At 36.3% G+C, this 23,478-nt stretch overlaps 1 protein-coding gene across 1 annotated transcript in view; it reads left to right on the top strand.

The window, feature by feature from the left end:
• Positions 1-23,478, top strand: part of WDR25 (WD repeat domain 25) — a 65,013-nt gene that overhangs the window by 8,641 nt on the left and 32,894 nt on the right. The window lies entirely within an intron of this gene.

The raw sequence follows: 23,478 nt of genomic DNA, 5'->3' as shown, positions 1-23,478 counted from the left end.
TAGGGATTTTGCTTTCTGGAGTGTATCAAGTACTACAAGAAATACCATTTTTTTTTTTCATATTTTCAAAACCTTTTATTCTTTTTTTTTTTTTTTTTTTTTTGTGGAGAAAGATAGCATAGTCATACATTCCAGGAATTCGTTACTCTTGATCCTGTTATGTTGGGCTGAAAGAGATGGAACACGATAGCTTCCGTTCATCCATATAATGTGTGTAGCACTGGTGGTAGCAATACATTTTTCCTAGATACTGCTTTAACCCTGCATTGGAGTAACAAATTCTAATGTTTCTGTTTTCAACCATTCTGCACACAATTCACTTCTTCTTTTTGTTCTGTCACATGCACGTCTGCTTATGAAGGAATAAACTTAAGCTGCCAGTATGTTTCCTATACACTCATGCATGGCTGTCAGATGGCTATAGCCCTGTCACTTAGGCTGCATTCAAACTGTTCACTAAGCAATATTATGTATTGTGCTGCTAGTGCCTAAGTATTACAATTAATTTTTAAAATCTAATCGTAACTAATGCTCCTTTAACTGTAGCTGATTGCATAAGATGAGAATTTGGGGAGTCATCCTATTTAAAACATCTCAGTTAAAGTGGAATGTATGTATTAAAAAAGATCTCTTGGATGTTGGTACATTTATAAATCTGTATTTTAAAAAACCCAAGAAGTTCTCTCCATTAACTTGGAGGTGGCAAGGAAATGCTCATATTCTGGAGATTGTGTGCTGCTTACCTAGATGTGTGGAAAAAACCACTGTTTTCTTGTTGAAGAGGCTACCAAATAGGCTATTCTGAAATACTGAAGCTGAATTTTCTTTATGATGCCATGTTCTGACTTTCTTCCCTTTTCTATTTAGAACTATTGCATATTTTTTACAAGAACTTTAAGCTTATTATTAAGGTGGAAGTACACATACTATTTGATAGACATATGCATAGTAATACCAGTTTCCTGGGTGCTGAAAGGGCTTCTTTGTATGCTTTGATCTTTTTCTAACAAAATTATTTCATACATTTCAATAAGAAGTATTGTCCATAATGCTTATTTTGTAAGAAAGGGAACATCATGCAGGAGGGAATGTGCTTGACCATCAGTGAAAGCTTCTGACTGTGCTTATGCCTGGATGATAATACAGGTCAGAATGTAATCGCTAGCTCTCAAACAATTGTTCTGCAAAAGCTATTAACACAAGTCAGCAAATAACAGTTCTTGAAGGTGGTGGATTTTAGTCTCTTCATCCCAAAGGTATGTGTGAGTAAGGGTTGTTGCACATTTGGTATTTTAATACATAGATACGTTTAGAGATCACTGTTACATAGAAATGCGGGTTTTTTTAATTATTTTCTTGTTTCCAGCAATGCTGTTGTCAAGGAAACAGAAATCCTTGTAATGCCTTTGTTCATTTTCTCAGAATCCACAGCTGGAGATGACTTGTATAGTTTTTATTATGTTCTTAGTAGTTGACACACTCTTGTGCCTCAAAGGATTTTTTTCCAAAGGAGTATGTTTCTTTGAGTATAAATAGCACCATCCTGATCTGTATGCTGTTTGATAGGCCATTGTTTTCTTTCCTTCTTCACTAATGAATTAAATTCAGTTGCTTTGGATTAGAATTTATCTTCACACCTGTGTGAAAACTGACATTTAAAAAAAAGGAGGGGGTAATGGGAGGGGGAGCAAAAATGTAGTGAACCTCTCAGCTTCTGGGTTAGGTTGTCAGCTCTGTAAAGGCATTTTTTTTTCTTTACACTTGGAAATGTCTCCTGAATTAGATCTCCTTAAAGAATACTGGAGTAGTACCCCAACTGGTCTCGCCAAGCATTTTTGACTGCTTTATGGTTGTGTTAGAGGATGTGGCTATGGGGCAGAAGAGCAGAAGATGGGCATTTCACAGCACAGCTAATATGCCTGTGCTTACCCCCCCCCCCCAAAACTGGGAATTATTTAATGAAAAAGTTGGAAAACAAAGTGTCTCTGAAATAGCCTGTAGCACAGAAATAAGCAACCTTGTCCCTTTCCCAGCATAGCCAGCCTGGTGGGGAAGAAACAGTCAGGGCTAGAGATGCCAATGAAGTGTCTTTAATGAAGCTTAACTGATAATGTCATAAATCAAGCCCTCCAATTATGCATAGGATCAGTGTGGGCAGCTGCTGTGCAGTCTAATGTCGGAATGTCACCTGAGGTGGGAGGAATGTATGGTGGTATCTCCCTTCTGGATGCTTCAGTAAGGTTGCTGGTGAAAAAGTCAAGATTTTGGTGCTTGGAAAAAACTGAGCTAGAGTAGTTTTAAGCTATTAAGTGATTGTAATACATTATGGGAGTATCTATTTTTTTTAAACAGTTGAGAAATTTTGAATATTTTTGCTGTTTAAAAATATAAATAGTACCAGTCTAACTTTGCTTCTTTTCTAAAGTGTAGCTTTATAGATGCATCTCATATCCTGATACATAAATCTAAATCTATCTATCTCTATATATAATCTGCTAACAAAGCTACAATGCATTTTATTGCTTTGATTCCTTACTCTCTTGGTCTGTCGATGTTGTCAAGGAAACAAATTTTTGAGAAGCTTTGCTCTACTTTTTCAGGTTCTATAGAGAGAATACTTGTGTAGGATTTATCCAACATCAGTAGAAACAATTTGCCTGAAGCTTCTATTCTTTTCAGTATGCTCATGTCCTTGCTTTTTTAAAGCAGATTTTATTTTTAGCATGTGTGAAAGAGCTCCATCTTTAAGGTCATAATATCAGTGAATGTACCAAAGATTGTTGACACTTGATCTTTAGATGAAACCTGATAGAAAGAACTTTAATGGCATTTTGCTATATATTTATGCTATGAAGACAAGTGTTAGTTATAGATTCCCTATAAATTAAAGGGGAAAGAAACATTAAGAAACCTCTTGTTATTTAGAGAAGTTGCTTCACTACTGTGGAACTAATGGCGTCCCATCCTTTATCATACTTATCATGCTTCATTGTAGAAACTGTCCCTCTTCAAAGAAAACGCTTTTTGTGGCTAATCTGGAACTGCATTTTATTTGTCTTCCACTACGTATGTGCTGGCGGACTGGTTTATTATGACTGAGCTTTACCTTCAATGTGCTTTTGGAGGCTTTCTATTTATTTATTTATTTAAATTGCTGTTTTTTTTTTTCTAGGACACAACTAAAAGTGTACCTATAGAAACTTTTACCGTTGTCAAATGTTTCAGTTGTTTAATCATTTAAAGATACAGAGCTTGACAGATAGTAAAGACTGCGCATGCTTGTATGTTGTGCACGTGCCAGCTGTGTAACACCTTGCTTTCTGAAGTCAAACTTCTGGAATTTGTCCTGTTCTCTAGTCATCTTGTCTTTTTCCAGATTATAATTTGCTTTTTGAAAGATTTTTTTTTCCCCTCTCATTCTGAACATTGGGACTAGTGGCTGGAATTGTATATTGTTACATACTGAGGAAGGGACACAGCTGGTTCTGTGTGGAAAGGATGGCAACTAGCAATGCAGGTGGTTAGGGATGACATAGTCATGTAAACATGTTAAAGCTTGGCAGATATGTTAGTTAGCAATATTTTAACAATGTAAAAGGAATTAAAATTAGGTAGTTCAATTTTACTTTGCTGGTGTTGAAATAGCGCTAGTTATGAATGTCCTTACTGCCAGCAAAATGCATAGCTGCTTTACATAATTAATTGTTTATTTTCATAATTAAATGACTAGTTTGGCTCATGTTTAAGACTGGGTTATGTCAGTGATATCAGTGGGTTTAGGATTGCATCTATATTTTCCATAGCCTAGGATTTTTCATCTTTTGTTTCCTTTTGCAATTGTTAACATTCTCAATAGCCTTGGGAATAATAAATAATTAATTTTTTAGTTGAAGGAATGAAGAGTTGTAAAGACAATGTTACTTGCCCAGGCTCACTGGTAAATGAATGCAAGATTCATTAAACCTCAGGTTTTCAGATAGTGATTTAGAACAACTAACTGTGTACTGCCCCTCATAGACATTACTTCGGTGTGGGCAATAAGGCTGCAATAACTACTTCCGAAGATGAGAAAGCCACCTGCTTAATGTTGGGGTGGGACAGAATTTGCCCATAAATTTTGAGTCACAGATACAAATTTGTCCTTAAGTACAACCATTGACCATTATTTTTAGAACTGTTGTAGCAATGTGTTACTTAGTGTTGGTGTACAAATACTGCAAATCATGCACCTGCTTACGGTGTATCCAGCCGCACTGTACTGTAGGACAGCTGCCACTCATCTGATGGTTGGGTTGGTGGAACGTGCCTGTAGCAGTTGTCCCTGCTGTGTTAAGTCTTTCCCATGGATAATGTGCAAGAATGAGACAGCTTAAATTGCTCCTTTTTATTTGCTGTATTTGTGCTTATTTATTTTATTGACTGTATGAATAGAAGAGATGCTTATCTGATATTATACATGTACATATATCAATATAAAGCTACAAAGCACATGAGTGGCCTTAATTGATTCACATTTTTATATTTTTATTAAAAAAGTATGGTAATATTGAAGTACTGTACAAATGTTTTCCATTTTGATAACCGCTCTTTAACTAAAGTTTAAAGGAAAAAAACCCCAAACAAACAGCTTAAAAGTTGGTCAGTGTTGGTTTTGCCCCTTCTGTTTTCAGAAATAAGTCATAGGTCAACAGCAAAGAGATATTCAGTGTTTCAGAATCTGGGGAGTATAGTACTTACGTTCCGAATAAAAGTGTTTTCTTGCTCTAGTAGTGGATGTTCAAAATCTGTGGGATACAAGTATCTGTGGAATATTTTTTTCTGAACATATCTATCCAGCCCATAGTTGCCTGTAGGAATTAAGGATACTTAAGACTATTTGCCTCTGAAGTGCTTCAAGTCTGAAACTGAGGTGTTTAACGCTTAAGAGGAATCCCCACTTTTAACAGAGCATAAATCTATGTGACTTAAGGAAGTGATTGATGTTAATGAATATGATACATAGAGGTGAAGGGGAAATCAGATTATTTCATAAATGGCTATAGTAATTTAGCTAATTATCTCCTGGGGAGTTGTAATACGTTTGAAGTTCTTCTCCTTTGCCTGCTGGTAAGATATTGATTGCTTAAGTGTTTTCTGGTCATGAATATTAACTACTAGTAACCACTACCGTGATTGTCCTTTTCGGTGTTCTGAACACGTTTACATCATTTTTAACCACTACTATTATACTCTAAACTCGATGAGAAGCTGCCAAATTTATGCCATGTTATTTTTTCTCCCATATAGATTCAGTAGTACAAAATTGAGTGGTTTTAAAGTAATTCTTAATAGCTACCTGCCATTATATTATTGGTTGTTCTTGAATTACTTGAATATGTGCATCAAGCTATTCTGCTTTAACCACGTCATCCCAAATATGCCTAATACTATGTATGAAGTAGATAAATTATCTGAAGGAAATTTTTGGGTATAAGTAGTATACAACTGGGGTGGGGATTTAAGTATCTTTGCCATACTTGGCTTTGCCTTATGCTGAAATAATTCACATTTTCCATACCGTACAACAAACCATAGCTTAAGTCACTTACTGATTTATAAGTATATTGTAACTTCTTTTAATTTCTTCATTTTCCAGGAACTTACTGTTTGAGGTGCATCCACAAGGTTAGCCATATTACAATGGTTAGTCACAAAACACTTAAAGGTTAACTGCAAAATAGGTGGGAATTCTTCCCTTTATTTTGGGGTGTGTGGGAAGTTACTTCTCTTGCACTGTCTGCCCAGCATGAATGTACAGTTGCTATTTTGTAGGTACAAAAAACCCTAGTCACACTTATAACTTCAGCTGACTGAAAGGTGATCTGTATGAGCATCTTCCTTAGACCCAACAGTTTATGGGGGATTTGTGATTAGCTTCAGGTGTGACTATCCCAGAACCTTTCTGCACCATAAAGAACGCACCATGTTAGAAGATGGCAATTGATGGCAGAAACGCTTTGCTCTTGAGAAGGATAGCTACTGATGACCAGTGATTTTAAGTGTCCTTTACTGGATATATCTACTTATTTACAAATTGCCTTTTTGTGAACTTCGCTTGTAATGTAAAGGTTGTCTGACTTCAGAGTATTAAAAAAAAAAAAAATGGTTCTCTTTTTTTTTTTTTTTTCCTCATTCCCTTGGCATCTTGCCTTACTATTCAGCATTTGGTAAGCATAATCTTTTGCAAATAGTGGGAATTAACTAAAAAAGATTGATTGGTACAGATAAGTAAAATAGCAAATGAAGTCTCTGATTGTACGAATCTTACTGTTTGGTCTGATTTGCAGCACCTGTTCTTGAAACTTGTATTTGATATTTTAGCTGAGAATTTCTGATGTTTTATTTGGACTGCCTAATACATAGGGTGTTAAATTCTAGACTCCTTTAGTACAGATCTCTGCAGTAATTCAGAGAATACTTAATTTGGATTTTAAAGTGGTTTGAGAAAATAGCATGCATAATCTACATGTTAGTTTATGATGTATATGGTCCAATACCATCATACTATCTCTGTAGAGCAGATGAATTCAGTTGAAAAACGTGTTTTAAAATGTTGCTTTCCTCTTAATTTGCTCTAAATTCAGTGATGAGCATCAGAAGCATGCACATTTATCCCCTGAAATGTCAAAAGGCATTATCTTGTCATACTTCAATACTAACAATACTAACAACATAGTTTTGCTTCTTGTTTATTCCTTCTATTCCCTGGTCATATTGTTCTAAAAAGCAGTACCCCTTGGAGAGTGCACAGCTGCTTGAGGGGGATTAAATTCTACAGTACCTTTGAGGACATGTGCCACAGCAGTTGCCTTCAATTAATGCCTGTTTGGCAACTTGGCTTGCCTTAGAGCTAGCCTTTGACGTTCGGTAACGTTAGTGTAGTGTAACTTCCCACTGCCCATTTTGTTCTGCTGACCATTTTCTACAGGAACAGAAGTAGTTCTCCTCATGAAACCTTCAAAAAATGACTGTTACTGAAATTTGGCTGTAAGAATGTGTTTCAACAGTATTTTTGGTGTTCTTACACAGAATAAAGAGAGGGACAAGAAAGATCTATACTAAGTTTTACTCCCTCACTGTATTTCTGTTTCTTAGATGAGCCTGAGTAGGTTGTGGTTTTGGTTTGGTTGTTTTTTTTTTTTGTGAAACATGCCTTGAGCACTTGTTGGAGAACTGCAGTTGTGATTTAGTTGACTAGTTTGATTGAAGGTCACTTTTACCTGACCTTGTGTCTTTAGTAAAAGTGCAGCAGCATGGTCTTAATTCTCACTGTTGTTCATCTCCAGAGACTTTATAAAATTTTTTTTCTTGCTTTCTCAGTCCATTTACAGCTAAGAAAAGAGATAGTGGGGAAAGTAAGTAACAGGTAGATCTCTTAAGTGAGTTCTTCCCAAACTTCAATTTGGAGTCTGAGATATACACACAGTTTGGGGTCAGGTACTCTCTTTTTTACTGGTGAGAAAGGACCAACACTTTCTTGGAGGACAACATCCTCCCCAGCAAAGTCCAGCTAGCTGCTGTTATAAGTGGGATGCAGACTTGAGGGGTAATGACCTGCACCATGGAGTGTCTCATACCCTTCTCTGCTCTCTGGGCAGTCAGCAATGTGCCTTTGAAGCAGAACACTAAATGTGCACTTAGGCAGCTAGGCAGCAGCAGGAACTGTCTTTTAGACAAGGTCAGGAGTTTCTTGGCACTGTGCACTTTCAGAACATTTGATTTGTCTTTTTTAAGAAAGACTTCACCTTATTTTTCTCTCCAAACAATTCTTGATAAAACTTTCATCAGAGAGACTTTTTTAGGTGTAGAGTAAAACTGCTAGTCAAACTGGGTTGAGAGATACAGAACAGTAGGACACCCTTATAGCACATAATTATTCACACTGTTATTTTGACTGATTAAAAATACTTTGTCAAATAATTGGAAAGCAATAGAGTAGACGTAATCTATTGTACTTCAGAATGCTGCCTAAATGTTTCTTCTCCATCATGGAGCACATTATTCATTAATATGTTTTCTAGTCGAAAGAAGCTTTCTTTAGTCTTAAAAGAATAAAGGATAAAGTACCAAGGCATGACTGTTCCGATACCCTGTTCTCGGGTTCAGTTTTTTCCTATTTTCAGGGTTTATTTCTCCAAGAAGTAGTGATCAGTATCAGTGTAGATGATCAAAGCTTCCTTCCTTCTCTGAAGACAGTAATGGTTATAACTCTTTTCTGAACAGAATCGTATTGATGCATTTTCTGATTTTTCACATTTTTTACGTTATACATAGTATTTCATTCCTGAATTTGTTGATTTTTTTTTTTTCTTTTTGTAATTAGATTTAGCTCTAAACACGGTGGAAGAAAGTATGCAACCTAATGTGGATAGTATCCCTAGTATGCACATTAGTGGTGCCCTTGGCTTGATGATGAATACTTTCAAACAAGTATCCTTCATGTCAGTCTTGTGATCTTGAGTTCAATTAAAGAAGCTCAGTCATTTTTGTTTCCATCTGATGTGTGAGGTATCTATTTTTAACTCTGTCTTCTGGGAAAACAATCAGATTTAGTAGGGGTTTTTTTGCTTTTTTTTTTGCCTGAAGAAGGGTTTCTTAACAAAAGCCGTGCACTTGCATTTGAATGTGTATCCCTATATTAGCAGGTAAGCAAAGGTATCCAGTTTTCCTGAGCAACAAAATACATGATTACAGGTCTAATGATAGTTTAAGAGATGTTTTCACATGTGCTGAAATCAAGGACTTGAAGCAGATGAACTTAATTATCTTTGTGAATATTCACAATCACATTATGTGCTTTAAATGTCACATTTGGAAATAGTGCCTCATTGCTAGTTAATTAACAATAATTACTCAAGGTAGTACTTATGTTTCTGGAATTTCTCTTACCTACTGTGAAAAATGTACTTTGCTTGTAAAGGTTTGGCAGTATAAAACCCAGATTCTCCTTAACTTTCATATATAAATTGTGCTGTTGCTTAGGCCCTCTGTACTTTTTACCTCTAGCATTGCTGCATGGAGAATCAGTTATTTCATTCCATTTGCTCTGCTACACCTGGGCAGCGTTTTTAACATCTTAACCATGCTATATATAATATTTTTTTAAAAGAAATAAGCAGTTATATTTTTTAGCAGAATGGGAGAAGCAGTAGCAAATTAGGCTGGCAGTGTATATCCATCATGAGGTGTTACAAAGGTGTGTTGACATCTTCAGCTAAAGAAATACGGCTTATGATAATACCAGAAGGGTTTTTCCAGTCATAGCACCTATGCTCAATGTATTTTTCTCTCTGTAAGGCTGTTTTTTCTTGGCAAAGCTTATACAACCCAAGACAGCTTACACTGCAACAAAAAATAACCCCTCTTACATCCTAGAAAATCCTTCCTATGTTCTAGTTTCCAGCTTCCCTCTTCCATCTTTCTTTGCTTTTCATGTAGAAACTTAATTGCAATGTCAAAGGATTCTTTCCAAGTTTTTTCCTTTAAAAAAATATCTTTCTTCTGCGATCATATCCTCCTTGTTTGCAGCAGCACACTTTACATGTGCGTGTGTGTATATATATTAAAATATATATAGTTATATATATAAAGAGCTTTAACAGAAAACCTCTATTACAATTACTAAAAGAAAGTAAATTATCAATTACTTGTACATACAAACTGGATATTCTCTTTGCTTGCACACTTCATTCACCTGTGTGAATGGGGTGTCCATTGAAATCCTGGCAATAACATGTAACCTGTATTTCATAATCATCTTTTTCTGTAGAGTACATTCAATGCTTTACAATAAAGTTTTATATTTGTGACAGCACTTGCAACATACTAAACAGATGTTTGAATTCTCAGACGTCAATTTAAAGCTAATTCAGAGAACAGCAAGAAAAGCTGCTAAATTTTAGAAACAGTCATGAAGATTAATTAAACTAATTACCTGTGCTTTGTGCAGTGGGAGTGGAGATAACTGCAGGTACATGAAGGCATGACCAAGGAAGTGATGAATATTGTTTGAAATGGTGAAAGTGTTTTAGTGATGGCAACACAGATGGAGAAGAAGCTGAGTGATAGAAAGCTGAAATCGTAGCATGACTCTGTGAAAGGGTCTTCAACATGTTGTGTGAAAATAGTGTTGGAAGTACTAAGCACTTCACTGGGAAAACTTCCCAATAATAATTTTTCAGTTGTAGAATGGCTTGGAGAAAAGGAGTTTCACAATTAACAGGTTTTTATTTTAAGTATTTGGAGAAAATCGTAGACTCACTCTAACTGAACGGGAGTGTTCCGAATGTCAAAAAGCTTTCACCCATATGTCTGCTATGTCAAATGAGTTGAAACAAAGTAACGCTTATTGCTTTTTTTCCCTGCCATTATATGTGGGGGACTCTTTCTTTGTAAGGACTGATGATAAATATGCTTTTGGGTATCAAAGTACAGAGCCTGACTTATCAAAAAACTTGATATGCAGCTGCTGACATTATAATTATTTTAGAAACTGTTCATTTTTATGTGCTTAAATAGGAAAATATGCTCAAAACCAGTCACTAATCTCTTTAAATTTTTGCTAATATGCAGAAGCCTGTAATGCTGCTAGAATTTTCAAGGAACCCAAAATATTTACATTAACTTTTTATTCTTAAATTACTCATTCTGTAGTTCTACAGTGACAGTGAAGTAAATGCGATGAAATACTTCTAGCAGTGAAGTAAGACTTTCTCTAGGTGTGTTGTACTGCAGTCAGAAATGCTGAACCAAATTCTACCTGATGTGTTGTTATATTGCTTAACTGTTTATGCTGCGGTAGCGCCAAGGGGTTGAGCACTCTGGGACCTATGGTGGAAGTTTGGGTTTATATGCATGCTTCAGCGTTGCACTGTGTAAAGCAATCAAACCAGCTTGGGTGGACACTAGAAGCTGCAGAGCAGGGTGGTGTGATGCTCTCCCAAGCTAGACAGGTATTCCTCTGGGATGGGTTTAACAGTGGGATGTCTTATGGTACCACTGCACTGATGTGATGATCGAGTAGGTTTGCACTATGTGAATGTAATCAGAGGCAGCCCCTACTGATAGAATAATTATGCATTACTGCTTGCTAAAATGAAGTATGTTCATCAGGCTTTAGAAAAAAAGTGTGTGGGAGGGGCAGTGGCGTGTAATTTTACAAGTTATCGAAATAACCACATTTACTTACGTAGTTAAAAATAACTTCATTGGGTCCTGTGCAAATGCCAGGCGATGCTTGTGTCGGTATGTTCATATATGCTGCTCGATAACTTTTGTCATTAATTCATAGTTTCGTGTCAACATTCAAATAGGAGAAAGCTAGCTTTTAACCTGATTCTAGGTTTTTGCATGGTGTGTTATTATTTTCTTTTCCAGCTGCAAAGGTATGCTCTTATACCAGCTGTAAAATGAAAGTTAGCATTAGAGTCTCCTTAATATGACAAAACTGCAACAATTATGCAAGCTTGTTACTTAACTGCTAATCTATTACTATAGGATAATATAGTAGATATTCTTTAACTTGTACAATTCTGAGTATTTATAGATGCTTTCAACCCACACTTTTACAGCCGGACTTGTCACTTGAGCTGTACTCTTAGTTTAAATTAAAAGAAAATAGTTACATCTGGAAAATGGCTTTGAAACATTTGGACTACACTAATAATAAGCCCTCTTTATGGTACAGCTTCCTGTATCTTAAATTGCTGTCAATTTTCTCACTATGTGATATCCAGGTAAAGTAAATACACAGTTTTTAGATGCTTGTCAGCTTGTAAGAAAAAAAGTATCCTGGTTTTCTCTTTAAATTAATATTGAGGCTGTGTATAATGTTGTTGAATCTATTATTAAACAGCCCCCTGATATATTAATTAAGAAAATGTTATTTACCACAGTCTTTTGTAGAGTGTGAAAGAAAGAGCTAGCTGTTCTTTCAAGGTTATTTTTTGAATCTTAAAATTTGATGCAAACTGTTCTGCTTTGTATTGAAGAGAAATATAGTCAAAAATCTGTTGTTCAACTTCAGGTTGGCTATATCACTGTACTACAGTATAGGAATGTAAGCAAATGTAGAAAAGCCTCTGCTGGTTAGATGTACGTTAGGTTTGCAAATTACTTGCCAATGCCCTTTGGGATAAAGGCTTTCATGAAATCATTGTCAATAACTTACTGTTGGGTTGACTTATGTGATAGGTTGTTCTTGAAGATTTTGCATGAGAGATATTAAATATTATAAAGTACAGAAACTCTGTGGGGCAATCTAAATGATGTTATAGAAACCAAACTGTATTACAAAGAAGAGTATTAAACATATTTGCAATCTTCTGTTATCTGTCATATGAATGCCAAGCCCTTGTCTGTCTAATGGGTTGCATAGATATGCAAAGGAGAAATAACAAAAGCTAATCAGTTTTGTTTTATGTAAAGCTCTTAATATGTAGATACTTGAGTTCCCTCAAAAAAAAAAAAAAGTGAGTATTCTAATGATGCATCTTCATGTTGTGTAAATCGCTTGGAGAAGAGGAGCTGCTGTAATCACTTGACTTGAAAAGTGAATATACTTGAAAATAGGATGGCGCAGTTGATGTACATCTGCGCTAAAATTACTGTGAATTACTCAAGTCTCAGTTAACCTGTGACAGTTGGAGTAATGCTGGTGGGGGCTTTACCAACTGGGAAAACAAACCAAAACTGTATCCCTCTAGTGTAGAAAAACATGGATGTGAAAGCAGGAATTAGTGCAATGGCCCCAGCATGCTGGAGATAAATGTGTCAGTGAAATATTTTTGTCTGTGATGTGGGGGAGGCTGGAAGGGAAAGTGACACTCTTGTCAGTTACAGTAAGCTTCTCGGCATGCTCACCAGCCCTGCAGCTGTGCAGTGCCCCACCAGTGAGCCAAGGAGCAGTCGTGGTGATGGCTGCACCGAGTAAAGAAAACTTGAGTTGTGGTGTGTATTTGGAGGGAAACAGGAAAAAAAAGTTAAAATGGGCAAGTTGTTTTACAACTGGCTTTTTTCCTAGATAGCCACTGCAGAGCAGGATTGTCTCTACTACATTTAAATCTCAGGAATATGCTGAGGGAATACTTGTTGTGTGCACTGCTGCACACGTTAAAGAAAACCAAGGCACTGTGGAAGATGGCCATCCCCATCTGTGGTGCAGGCTGTTTTCTCTGAGTCAGCAGATGGGAGGCACTGATGAATATCCTGGGAGCCAAATGGGAATCTTTGAGAAATCCTGAGATCTTTGGGGCATCTGCCTCCTACACTTCAAGTACTAGAGACACTCCTTGTGAGTGGCCAGGAAATGCAAACATTCATAATGTAATAATCGCTTGTATCTTACAATGTTATTAATTCTGTAATTCTCTTCAGCTTCTGGGATGTAACAGTATTTTTCAGACTTCATTCTGGATCAAATGTACCTTTGGCCATCCAGTGGAGACCCACCTGAGCAGGAGGAATTCCTGTGGCAGAGAGATTTGGACCTTGTGCTGTTCTCCCTAAGAGGAATCATCAGTAAGGATTACGGAAAGCAGCTTTGTGCTTGGGGTTGTTTGGAGGCTATTTAATTTATATACATAGTACATATTTAAATACATGCTCCCAATTACATGCAACAATTCAATGTGTGTGTTGGAAGGTGTAGTATTCACAACATACATAGCAGCTTGTTCCAGGGGAAGCAGGAGACCAAACCTTGTGCCCAGAGACCTTTGTTGGATGATAAACTTCTGTATGTTTTCCCCAGTGCTTAGAGACACATAAAAATCATCATAGCTCAGTAATGGTACAAACAATTGTTATAAGTCAGTTATAGTGATTTCCACAAGAGGAATAGGAAAGATTGTCAGTGTGGGATGACCCTGGTATAACTTGAACAAGTGGAGGTTCCTATATTGTACATCCATCCTGATAAATAATATCTTAAGGAGAAAAATCTTGAAAAGACACCAACCAAAGTTTATCCCTGTAGCCTTCAGGCTAGGTGTCTTCTTCAGAGCAGTTTTAAAATATCCAGGATAATTTTAAATAGCTATCAAAATAAATTACCTTTTTTGGTGCTCTCTTGTTGTCCTGGCTAAACAGACTCAGTAATCAAACTGCTCATTACGTTGCTGGCAGAGCCATGTCAGAATAACTGCTAGATTACCCTTGTAAGTGCATCTGTAATAACCCAAACTTTCTGTAGGGCTGATGAATTCCAGTTTTGAGGGAAACGATCTTTCTGGTGGAAAGTGAAGCAAAGGTTAGAGAATCTCTGGACTGAAAAGAGAAGCTGTCTTCAGTGCCTAAAGCTGAATAATCACTATGCATTTAATCAATGTAAAAGGAATTTTGCAATATTCTTCCAGACCCAAATGCTTATCAGGTGGTCATAAATTGTTTGTAACTGCATACTTATGCTGTATATGTATGAACTTGCTAATTGCAAGTGGTGTTAATGTTAATATTCCCTCAGTTAGAAGGGTAAATTATAATAGATGCTATAACATTGAGAGTTTTCAAACTCAATCTTAAGTTTAAAGTTTATTAACCTCCCACCCTTAACTTCTGTTGGCGTTATTGACTCATGTAAGTTCCAACACATCTAGAAATTGGACTGCTGGCACCTTAATTCTTATGTAGGCAAGCAGGTTTTTAAACTTTAAAACTGCAAATAAAAAGCCAAAATGAGGATGATGTAGTTATTGTGAATTAGAATACCTTTTTGGTGAGAATTGTGTTCCTCTTTAAAATGAAGGTATGACTTGTAATGAAGTAACTTTACTGTTGAAGTTAAACATTATAATGGCCTTTTAATGGCATCTTAATGGCCTCTCTGAGGACTTACACTGAAATAATTTTACCTTCTTGTAATTGCACTTCATAATGGACTGTAGCAGCACAATTTAAGATCTTCTTAATATTTTCATTGGTTTGTTAAATATAACAAACCCTTCAAGTTACCATTCTGTCAAATGAAGCATTATTTTTTTTATTGTTGTATTAGGTGTATGTTCCATACCTAAATATTGTCTGTCTCAGCAGTAATAAGGCAGTAACCAATTTTTGTAAAATTTAATCTGCATTGTGTAATAACAATAACATGTATATTGAATTGATTTGACATCCGAGAGGAGAATTTCTCAGGATATGCTCTATTTCTTGTGTATGTGTGACTCAGAAGCTAGGTGTCATGAAGTAAGCTATTACATATCCAGTGCTTATGTTATTCTGTGGAAATAGTCTGAAAGAAAATGCCTCTTCAGCTTTTTTATTTTTGTGAAGCCTAGTTGTTGAATGGAAATAGTTCACTATAAATCTGGTACGACTTCAGCTCAACAGGCACAGCCACAGATATACCATAATAAAAAGAACATTTTACAATGAGTTGCTGTGTCACGGAAGCACTCGGATAGAACTGCTATTGAATAACTTTGGAATTTTTAACTGTGTTTTCATGTAAATGACCTGGCAGTCAAGATTTCACCCTGAGCTTATTCATACTTTGCCAGTTTTATTTCAGTTCTCACCACAGAGTTGTTAATTTTAGGTAAACATCCTTTATAAACAAACTAATTCTAATCTGTAGCTTCAGTTTATAATGGCAGTAGAGCCTATTTCTGAATAATTATGTAATACTCTGGCATTTATTTACTTTAATTGAGCATTTTAATATGTTATTACTATTCTGATATTTCATGTAGCAATGTCCACGCATGTGTTACTTGTCAATGTTTAGCAATATTTCATCTGGACACGAAACGTGTGTGTGTTTACGTGCTATCACTGGAAGTGAAGGCCTCCCTCTGAGAGGGTTGTGAAATGCTGGAGGATTGAGCTTGTGTGTCCAGAAAATGCATGTAATAGGGGAAGAATATCGAAAACCACCAAACTGTGAAATAATGCCCTGTCCCAGCTAACCATCTTGTCTATCTTTCTGTAATTCCAGACATGAATAATGTTCAAGAAATAGGAGTTCACTAGTGTCCATGTTTTCTTTACTTTTTCCATTTCCAGATGAAGGGGATGGAAAAAACGTTATTTGCAGATGAGTCACATGTCCTGAGAAAAATATAGGATGCTGGGTAAAACTTTAGCTTTTGGTGCAATGGCAATATATAATTTACAAATCCTTTAATAGAAACATCTATCAAATGTTTATATTGGTCTTTTTTAGTCTCTTACCATTATCTTTTTTTTGTGTGTGTGTAATTTACGTCTTTCTTAAGAGTTTTCTTTGCCAGTTTTGACTTGAAAGGCTCTTGTGAAGGCTACATTAATTATTCATATTGGCAAAACCCCCAAGTTTGTATATTTTAAAATTATTTATGTTTTCAGTTTTGATTGGCTGATTAGGTTTTCCTTGTGCTACAAGTTAGCTTTTGAAGTATGGAATCATTAGGTGGATTTCTAAGAGTAGATGGCCAGCAAACAAGTTTAGGTTAAGTCTAGTAGCACTCGTTAAAGCTTTACCAAGAATGTTCCTTTATTGTATAGAATCAGATGGATAGCTCTTGCCGTAGTGGTGTGGGTTTTTTTTTTTTCTTTTTACAGAATTGTATTTTACTTCTCTTGTGCTTTGATAGCTGAAAATGTCAATCTTGTATCTTAGTATATTACTGTTTTCTTAAAATAATTTTATAGAATGCTGGCATCTCAAAGTACACTTTAGATTAGGTGTTTGTTTTCCTGTTAATGGCAAAACCACCCAAATGAGGCTTAATTACGGAGCCTTCCTTGGGGAGAGGGCTTCTGAGTTTCTGTGCAAGGGAAGATTACAATAAAACACACCAAATAATTGAAATGTATTTCATAGGCATGCTTGGTATATTAGTGCTGCCTCCTGAAGGTAAATGTAGTGCTTGTACTTAACTCAGTCTTTGTTGGATTCACCAGAATTAAAGCTTGTTGACATGTTTGCAAATCAGTTTTCATACTACTGACTAGTTTCTGGTAGTACTGCTAACTTGGTTAGCAGTGTGCTGCTAGTATTATAACTTAAAAAGCTTCTGCCTGGATAAAGCCCCCTACAAAGTAAGAGCTGTCTTCATATCTAATGTCCTGCTCTGTTTTTTTTTTTGTAAAAGAGAAGATTTTTCCACCTCATGGGTTTGATAAATATACTTGAAACCTTTAATACTAAAATTTTTTTTGGGGGGAGGGGGAAAAAAGAGACCTTATGCTGGCTGTCTCAGCTAACTGAATTTATTTTGTTTTGCTACTTTCCATCCTCCGTGTTTCTACACTAGTGAGGAAAGTCTAGTAATAAACTATCCAAATACAAGCTCCTATTCATATATTAAAGCAATAATAAATTTGACTCTTTTTTATCAGTTAGTAGACCTATGCTTTGGATTAGTAAGATAATTGTGTTTTGAGTTATGTCTGCTGCAAAAAGAAAGCTAGAGGAAATCTGCAAGTGCTTGCTCAAATGACAGCGTTGTTATGTACTTCTTACACTGTGTCTAGATTAGGAAGATGGATGTCATTTAAAATATGTTCCCTAGCACACTTTTAAACATTGCTAGAGCAAGTGTTCAACACATCTGAAAATGTGTTAGCTTTATCTAGCTTTACAGAATCCTGCTGAAAACCCTTTTTTGGGACAGTTGGTTTACAAATTAAGCTGGTATGCCCCAAATGTCATCAACCACTGTCTATATAACAATCTGAACATCTATTTACATCTTTCATAATGGTATGAAAATAATTTTATTAACACTTACAGGTCATACGCTAAGCTAGACCTTAGCTCATAGTTTTCCCTGGATCTTAGCTCTTAGTTTTACACAGCTTAATTATGTGTTTAGGCAAAAAAGTGTAAAGACAGTGATCCATTTTGTAATTCTTTCAACAAATTTTACCTTCTACTAAAACTATATTTACCTCGCTATTTTAAGAAGACACAAAGTAAAACAACAGTGAAACATCCTAAATCTTCCTGTAGTTACTCCATGAATTTATACATATTAACTACATGCCCATTCAAGTTCATATTTTTTTTCAATCACACAGTGGCTGGAGAGGCTTAGGCACACCTGCCAATTCTAATTTTTGGCTATTTATTGTGTTTCAGAGCTCCTTGTTGCTTTTTTTCCTGCCTTTCTCTTGCCCCAGTTCTATAAACAAAAGAATGATTTAGCGTTTTATGTGAGTGTTGTCTTATCCTTACTGCTGTTGGTTAGAGATACCCAAGGGGCACTTTTAACTCTTGCAATCCTGCCCAAAGCTGTACCTCATCCAAGTGGGGAATCTGAATAAGCAGCAGCAAATATATTTTTGTAATTTTTTCATGGGACTACTTCTGCCTTCTGGCTCATCACCTTTTGAAAGACCTTTTAAACTACAGTTCTGAGTCTGCTTTGCAACCTAGAAAAGACATGATTTTCTGTAGATAGTGTGGGGCTTCCTTTTTTACTGTATTTATTAGAAATTACAATAATTCAACATTGATCAGATAAGAAAAGTTGTATGGTTGTGGGAGGAGTACAATTCTCTTGAATCTGTGCCTGTTAGCAGATATGATGTTCAAATTTCATAGACAAATTCAGGAATTAGGGGAGGAAAAAAAAAAGGTAAAAAGTTGGTTTTTTTTTTAATTTTTTCTCCTTGAGACACACCAGGAAGCTATGTTATTCTAAAAAGGGAAAGAAGAGGGTCACGTCTGTTCAGCTTCACAAGTCTGTGAAGCGACCTGAGCATGCTTTGGAAAGGAGTAGCATGTGTTCTAGTCAAAGCACAGTAATTCTTCATGCTTCCCATAACTCAGCACTATCTCGCATCTTCCTTGAACAGGGCTGCTTCTTAAATGCTATCTTTGTATTTAGATTAGTCAAATGCCATCCTTGTATTTAGTTGGAGGCAATTTCTTGCTGTCATTCATGTAGTAGGAGCTATTGACAGAGGAAGTTGGTAATTGCAGAGTGGCATAACTTGGCTAACTTGAGGGGGGAGAGTTCTGTTAAATTAGAATGGATGTTATGTTGAAATTAACTTGAATCGATCCATTAAAAATTTTTAATTTTGTTATGCATGCTTCAGAAATTAATTTCTTGTTTAGCATTCTTGATTGGCCCTGCTGTAGTTCCTTTATGCATGCAAATTCAAAATGCGTACAACTTAATTCCTGATACGTGCTTCCAATCTCTAATTTATCACAATTGAGTCATTGTTCTTGGGTTCATTGTGCAATTAGTGACTGTCTGAATAGATGCACCTTTCTAACAGTAAAGCTGCTATATTTTATTTTCTGCAATCCAATTTGCTTGCAGGCAAGCGTGTTGTAGATGGTCGTACAATGACAATGGAAGAAATGTGCTCAACTCCTGGTTTATCAGTCTTCATAAGCTTGATAAGTTCTCATGTTACGGTTACTCTGCTTATGTTGCTGTGACTTTTTTTTGTTTTTCTCCTAGGAATGAATGCCTAGTTTGGATGGTCAGTAAGAGAAAAGCCTTTATTTTGGTGTCCTATGAGCTGGCTGATAGCATATCAGACCCCTGTGGCTGCTATTTACTCGAGTATCAAGTGCTCACCCTCTCCTGCTTTCTGTTATGACTTACCAACAGAGTTTTTATTATCTTCAACATGAAGTGCTTTATTTTCAGAGGCTGTTTTCCTGAAAGCTCTCAGTCAGAAAATAGGATCTGGAAACATATAATCTATAACTGGTCTCATCTGTTACTTTGTTTAGTTGCTTACCTGACTTGCGAACTTTTGATCTTGAGGGTGGGGAGGTCTGGTTAATGTTACCTAAAATGTTGGTTGTAGCGTTTTCACAACATTTGTAAGCTATACAAGAAAGAAAGCAACTTCTAAAGCCTTGATTTCCAAATATTATGAAGAATGTGAAAGAGCAATTGGATTATAACATGCCTTGGAGAAAGTAAAAAAGAAAATTGCTTTTGTAAATAAATCTCTAGTGCAATTCTGTCACTTGGCTGTTTGTATCTGCCACTTTGGCCCCATATATATATATGGCAGATAACTGTGTAATCACCATACTTTCTATAACATGAATGGACATTAAATGAAAGCAATTGATGTAAAAGGAATGGAAAGGCACTACTATAAATAATGAAGTACAAAGAGTAAGAACTAGTAGTGAAATATGAACCAACCTGACACATTAAAGCCAATGTTAATAGAATTGGGAAAAATGCAATTAAATTGTTCATGATACCTTAATGCCAGAAAAGTGTTGAAGAAAATCTTGGCAATAACTAGGCAACTTCAAAGCTTGGAGGCTTGGCTATTTATTTCTTTCAAATATTGGAGAATTCATTAGTTTATAACTGTAGATGTAAGGGGGGGGAAATACAGTAATATTTCCTAGTAACATTTTTGTAGTAATGGTTGCATATGTCATTGTTTTGGGAATGCTTTATAAGCGAAAAGGATGGACTGGTACTATTTATAATGTAAAACATTGCTTGAACGTGTGGCACCAAGCAGTATTTTCAGAGCAGCAGGCTGAAATGTGTGCTTTAACTCTTTAGCTCGGCAATTAAAATGGCACCTGACATCACAAGATAAAAGGGCAACTTCAGTTTTAATGAGAATTTAGTATTTCATCTAGAGATAATACTAAGTTTCTGTAAGAGCTGAGTTTTGAAGTCAAGCAACAACACAAAATGGTTGGTAAAACTTGGTAAAAATATTTGAATATAAATGCATGATAGCACCTAGTCCTATAATACTTGATACGCATGTTTAAATGGCTATTGAGGAATATTATATATAAGGAATATTATATATCTCAGACTGTGTATTTTTTAATGAACTGTTTCCCCTGCCTGAGTAATTTATTATGTGCTAAATATATATGTCCTTATTCCATGTAAATCTATAAGTTTTATTTTATAAACCTCTATTTTAAAAGTACTTATTATCAGATATGCTTAAAGTTCAGCAGCCTTTGGTATTTAAAATACAGTTTTCTAAATGGGTCTAAGACACTTAATTTCTTAAAACCACTTATTGTGATATCAAAGCTGTAATTGTCACAACCGTGACTTTTTAAACTATAGTGTTGTGGCCTTCACCTTCAGCCTAAGACTGATCTTGGATACAACCCTTTTTCTGAGTTCATATGTAGATGCCAGTCAGAAGAATAAGTTTGGGGTCCTTTTTTGATGGTGTCTGTAATTCATATTCCTTTTTGGCAAAGAAGGCATGATCAATAACTTCACTCACTTGGAACAGAAGTTTTCAGTGGCCCTGATTCCTAGGGGACTTTCTTGTCTCCTGCTTTGTACGAGGCCCTGAAAAAAAATTCTTTTGAGACTGAAGTCCAGTGGTGAAGGCTAAATGCAAGATCCTGCATGTGGGTTGGGATGATCCCAAGGGCAAAGGCAGCCTGGATGGAGAACGGATTGAGAGCAGCCCTAAGGAGAAAGGCTTGGGGGGTGTTGGTGGATGAGAAGCTCAACGTGGCCCGGCAATGTGCATTTGCAACCCAGAGAGCTAGTCATATTCTGGGCTGCATCAAAAGAAGCGTGACCAGCGGGTCAAGGGAGGTGATTCTCCCTCTCTGCTCTGCTCTTGTGAGACCCCACCTGGAGTACTGTCTTCAGCTCTGGGGCCCCCAGTGGAAGAAGGACATGGACCTCTTGGAGCAGGTGCAGAGGAGGCAGCAAAGATGCTCAGAGGGCTGGAGCACCTCTCCTATGAAGACAGGCTGAGGGAGCTGGGGTTGTTCAGCCTGGAGAAGAGAAGGCTCCGGGGAAACCTTATAGCAACCTTCCAGTACCTAAAGGGGGCCTGCAAGAAAGCTGGAGAGGGACATTTTCCCCTGACCCCAGCCTCCTGCGATGGCCGTTGTCTCACTGAAGGGATGTGGAAAGACCAAGTGTAACACCCAGTGAAAAGAGGTGAAGCCGGGGGGGAGAAATGCTGGGCTGAAGCAAGGCCTGGGGAGGGAAGGTGCTCCCAAGTGCTCATTTAACTCTTGGTCTTTTTTTCCTCAATATCTGAATCTGTAATTAAAAGCTTATGTTAATTGGCAATAAATCAGGTGAATTTCCTTGATGAAGGCTGCCTGGCCCATGTGGCTGTGATTCCAGAAGGTATTGCCACATGCTGTTACCTTACCAAAAAAAGCTGATGGCAAGTGTGATGGTGGGGAGGAATGTGGTATTCAGTAACTTGTCCCTTGTGCGTGATCCATGGTCTCATCCACAGGAGTCGATCATTTTTTCTGTTTCACATAATGGAGGGAAAAATGCAGCTTTAGGGGTGCATGTTTTCCGCTTAGCTTTTTTATAATCAAGTGAGGACTTGGAAGTGGCTTTTGAACTGGCTTTACCTCATTCTTCTTGTGAAAATTGAGTTTTCATGCTTAATTGCTAAAACATGACAAAAATATCTGAAGCATGTACCACCTGCTTTTCCTTTCATCTTGATTTCATTCATTCACTAGCTTCCTCATATTAAAAGCCCTTCAAGACACAATTAACCCTTTTTTAATACTGTGAAGCTTGAAATGGTCATTACAACTCATTAAAGCAGAGAAACTTACTTTAAAAAGCAGTTAATATTAAATTTTTCCCGACTTCTTTTTTTGTGGTTAGGGTAGAATACTTAGGGTATGGCCATCGTGGTTCCCGTCTTAACTGTCTATTCAAGTTATTAATGATAATTGGTTGCATTGCATTGCAGAACTGTGCTCCATGCTAGAAGATGCTTTGATGAAATAATTTTCTGTAATGGAATGTTGTCTTCTAAGTATGGACTACATAATAATGATATTGTCAGTGAGTCCTTTTTGTCCAGTAAGAAGAAAACATAATTGAAGATAAAAATATGTTATCACAAATCTTGCTTTTTTCCTCCCTTGTACGTTCTCCTGTATTGTGAATTGTGCTTTGGCCACAAGAAAGCAAATATCTACTCATGTTTTACGATTTACCAAGTTGTTTTTGTCTTTAACATCCTTTAAAATGAGCGAAAATGCAGTCAATTTTATCTTGGTACTAACTTCAGTGTTCTTGTGTAGTTATACGTGAAGGCTGAATTTGATCTCGCTTGAAAGAGTAATTTTTTTTGTATTCTGTTAATTGCATAGTCTATTCCCAGCATACATAACAATCTTAGAATTGAGAAATTGATTAGAATAGATGAAATTCAGAATAGGCAGTGTTGTTTTAATCCTGCAGGTTTTTGCAGAATGAAAATCACTAATTGCAAAGAGAAGTACCATGAAGAGAAATGGTGACTTTAAAGCCATAAACTGCCTTGGGTTTACTGAAACTGCAATAAAGCTATTGTGAAGCACTGTCAAAGTGTTGATTTATTTGTACTACTAATATCAGAAGTAATAAAATCTAGGATTTACTGATATGGTTATAGCATTTGTTATCCATTTTTTTAGACAACTCAACAGGTATTATATTGTATCAGACAATCATAAGATATTTTATAATCTAACTTCTACAGAAGCAGAATATTCATAGG

The sequence above is a fragment of the Falco cherrug genome, chromosome 7, assembly GCF_023634085.1.
Source record: "Falco cherrug isolate bFalChe1 chromosome 7, bFalChe1.pri, whole genome shotgun sequence".
Classification (NCBI taxonomy): Eukaryota; Metazoa; Chordata; class Aves; order Falconiformes; family Falconidae; genus Falco; species Falco cherrug.
Note: the sequence above shows the minus strand (reverse complement) of the source record. Positions and strands in the feature narration are given on the sequence as shown.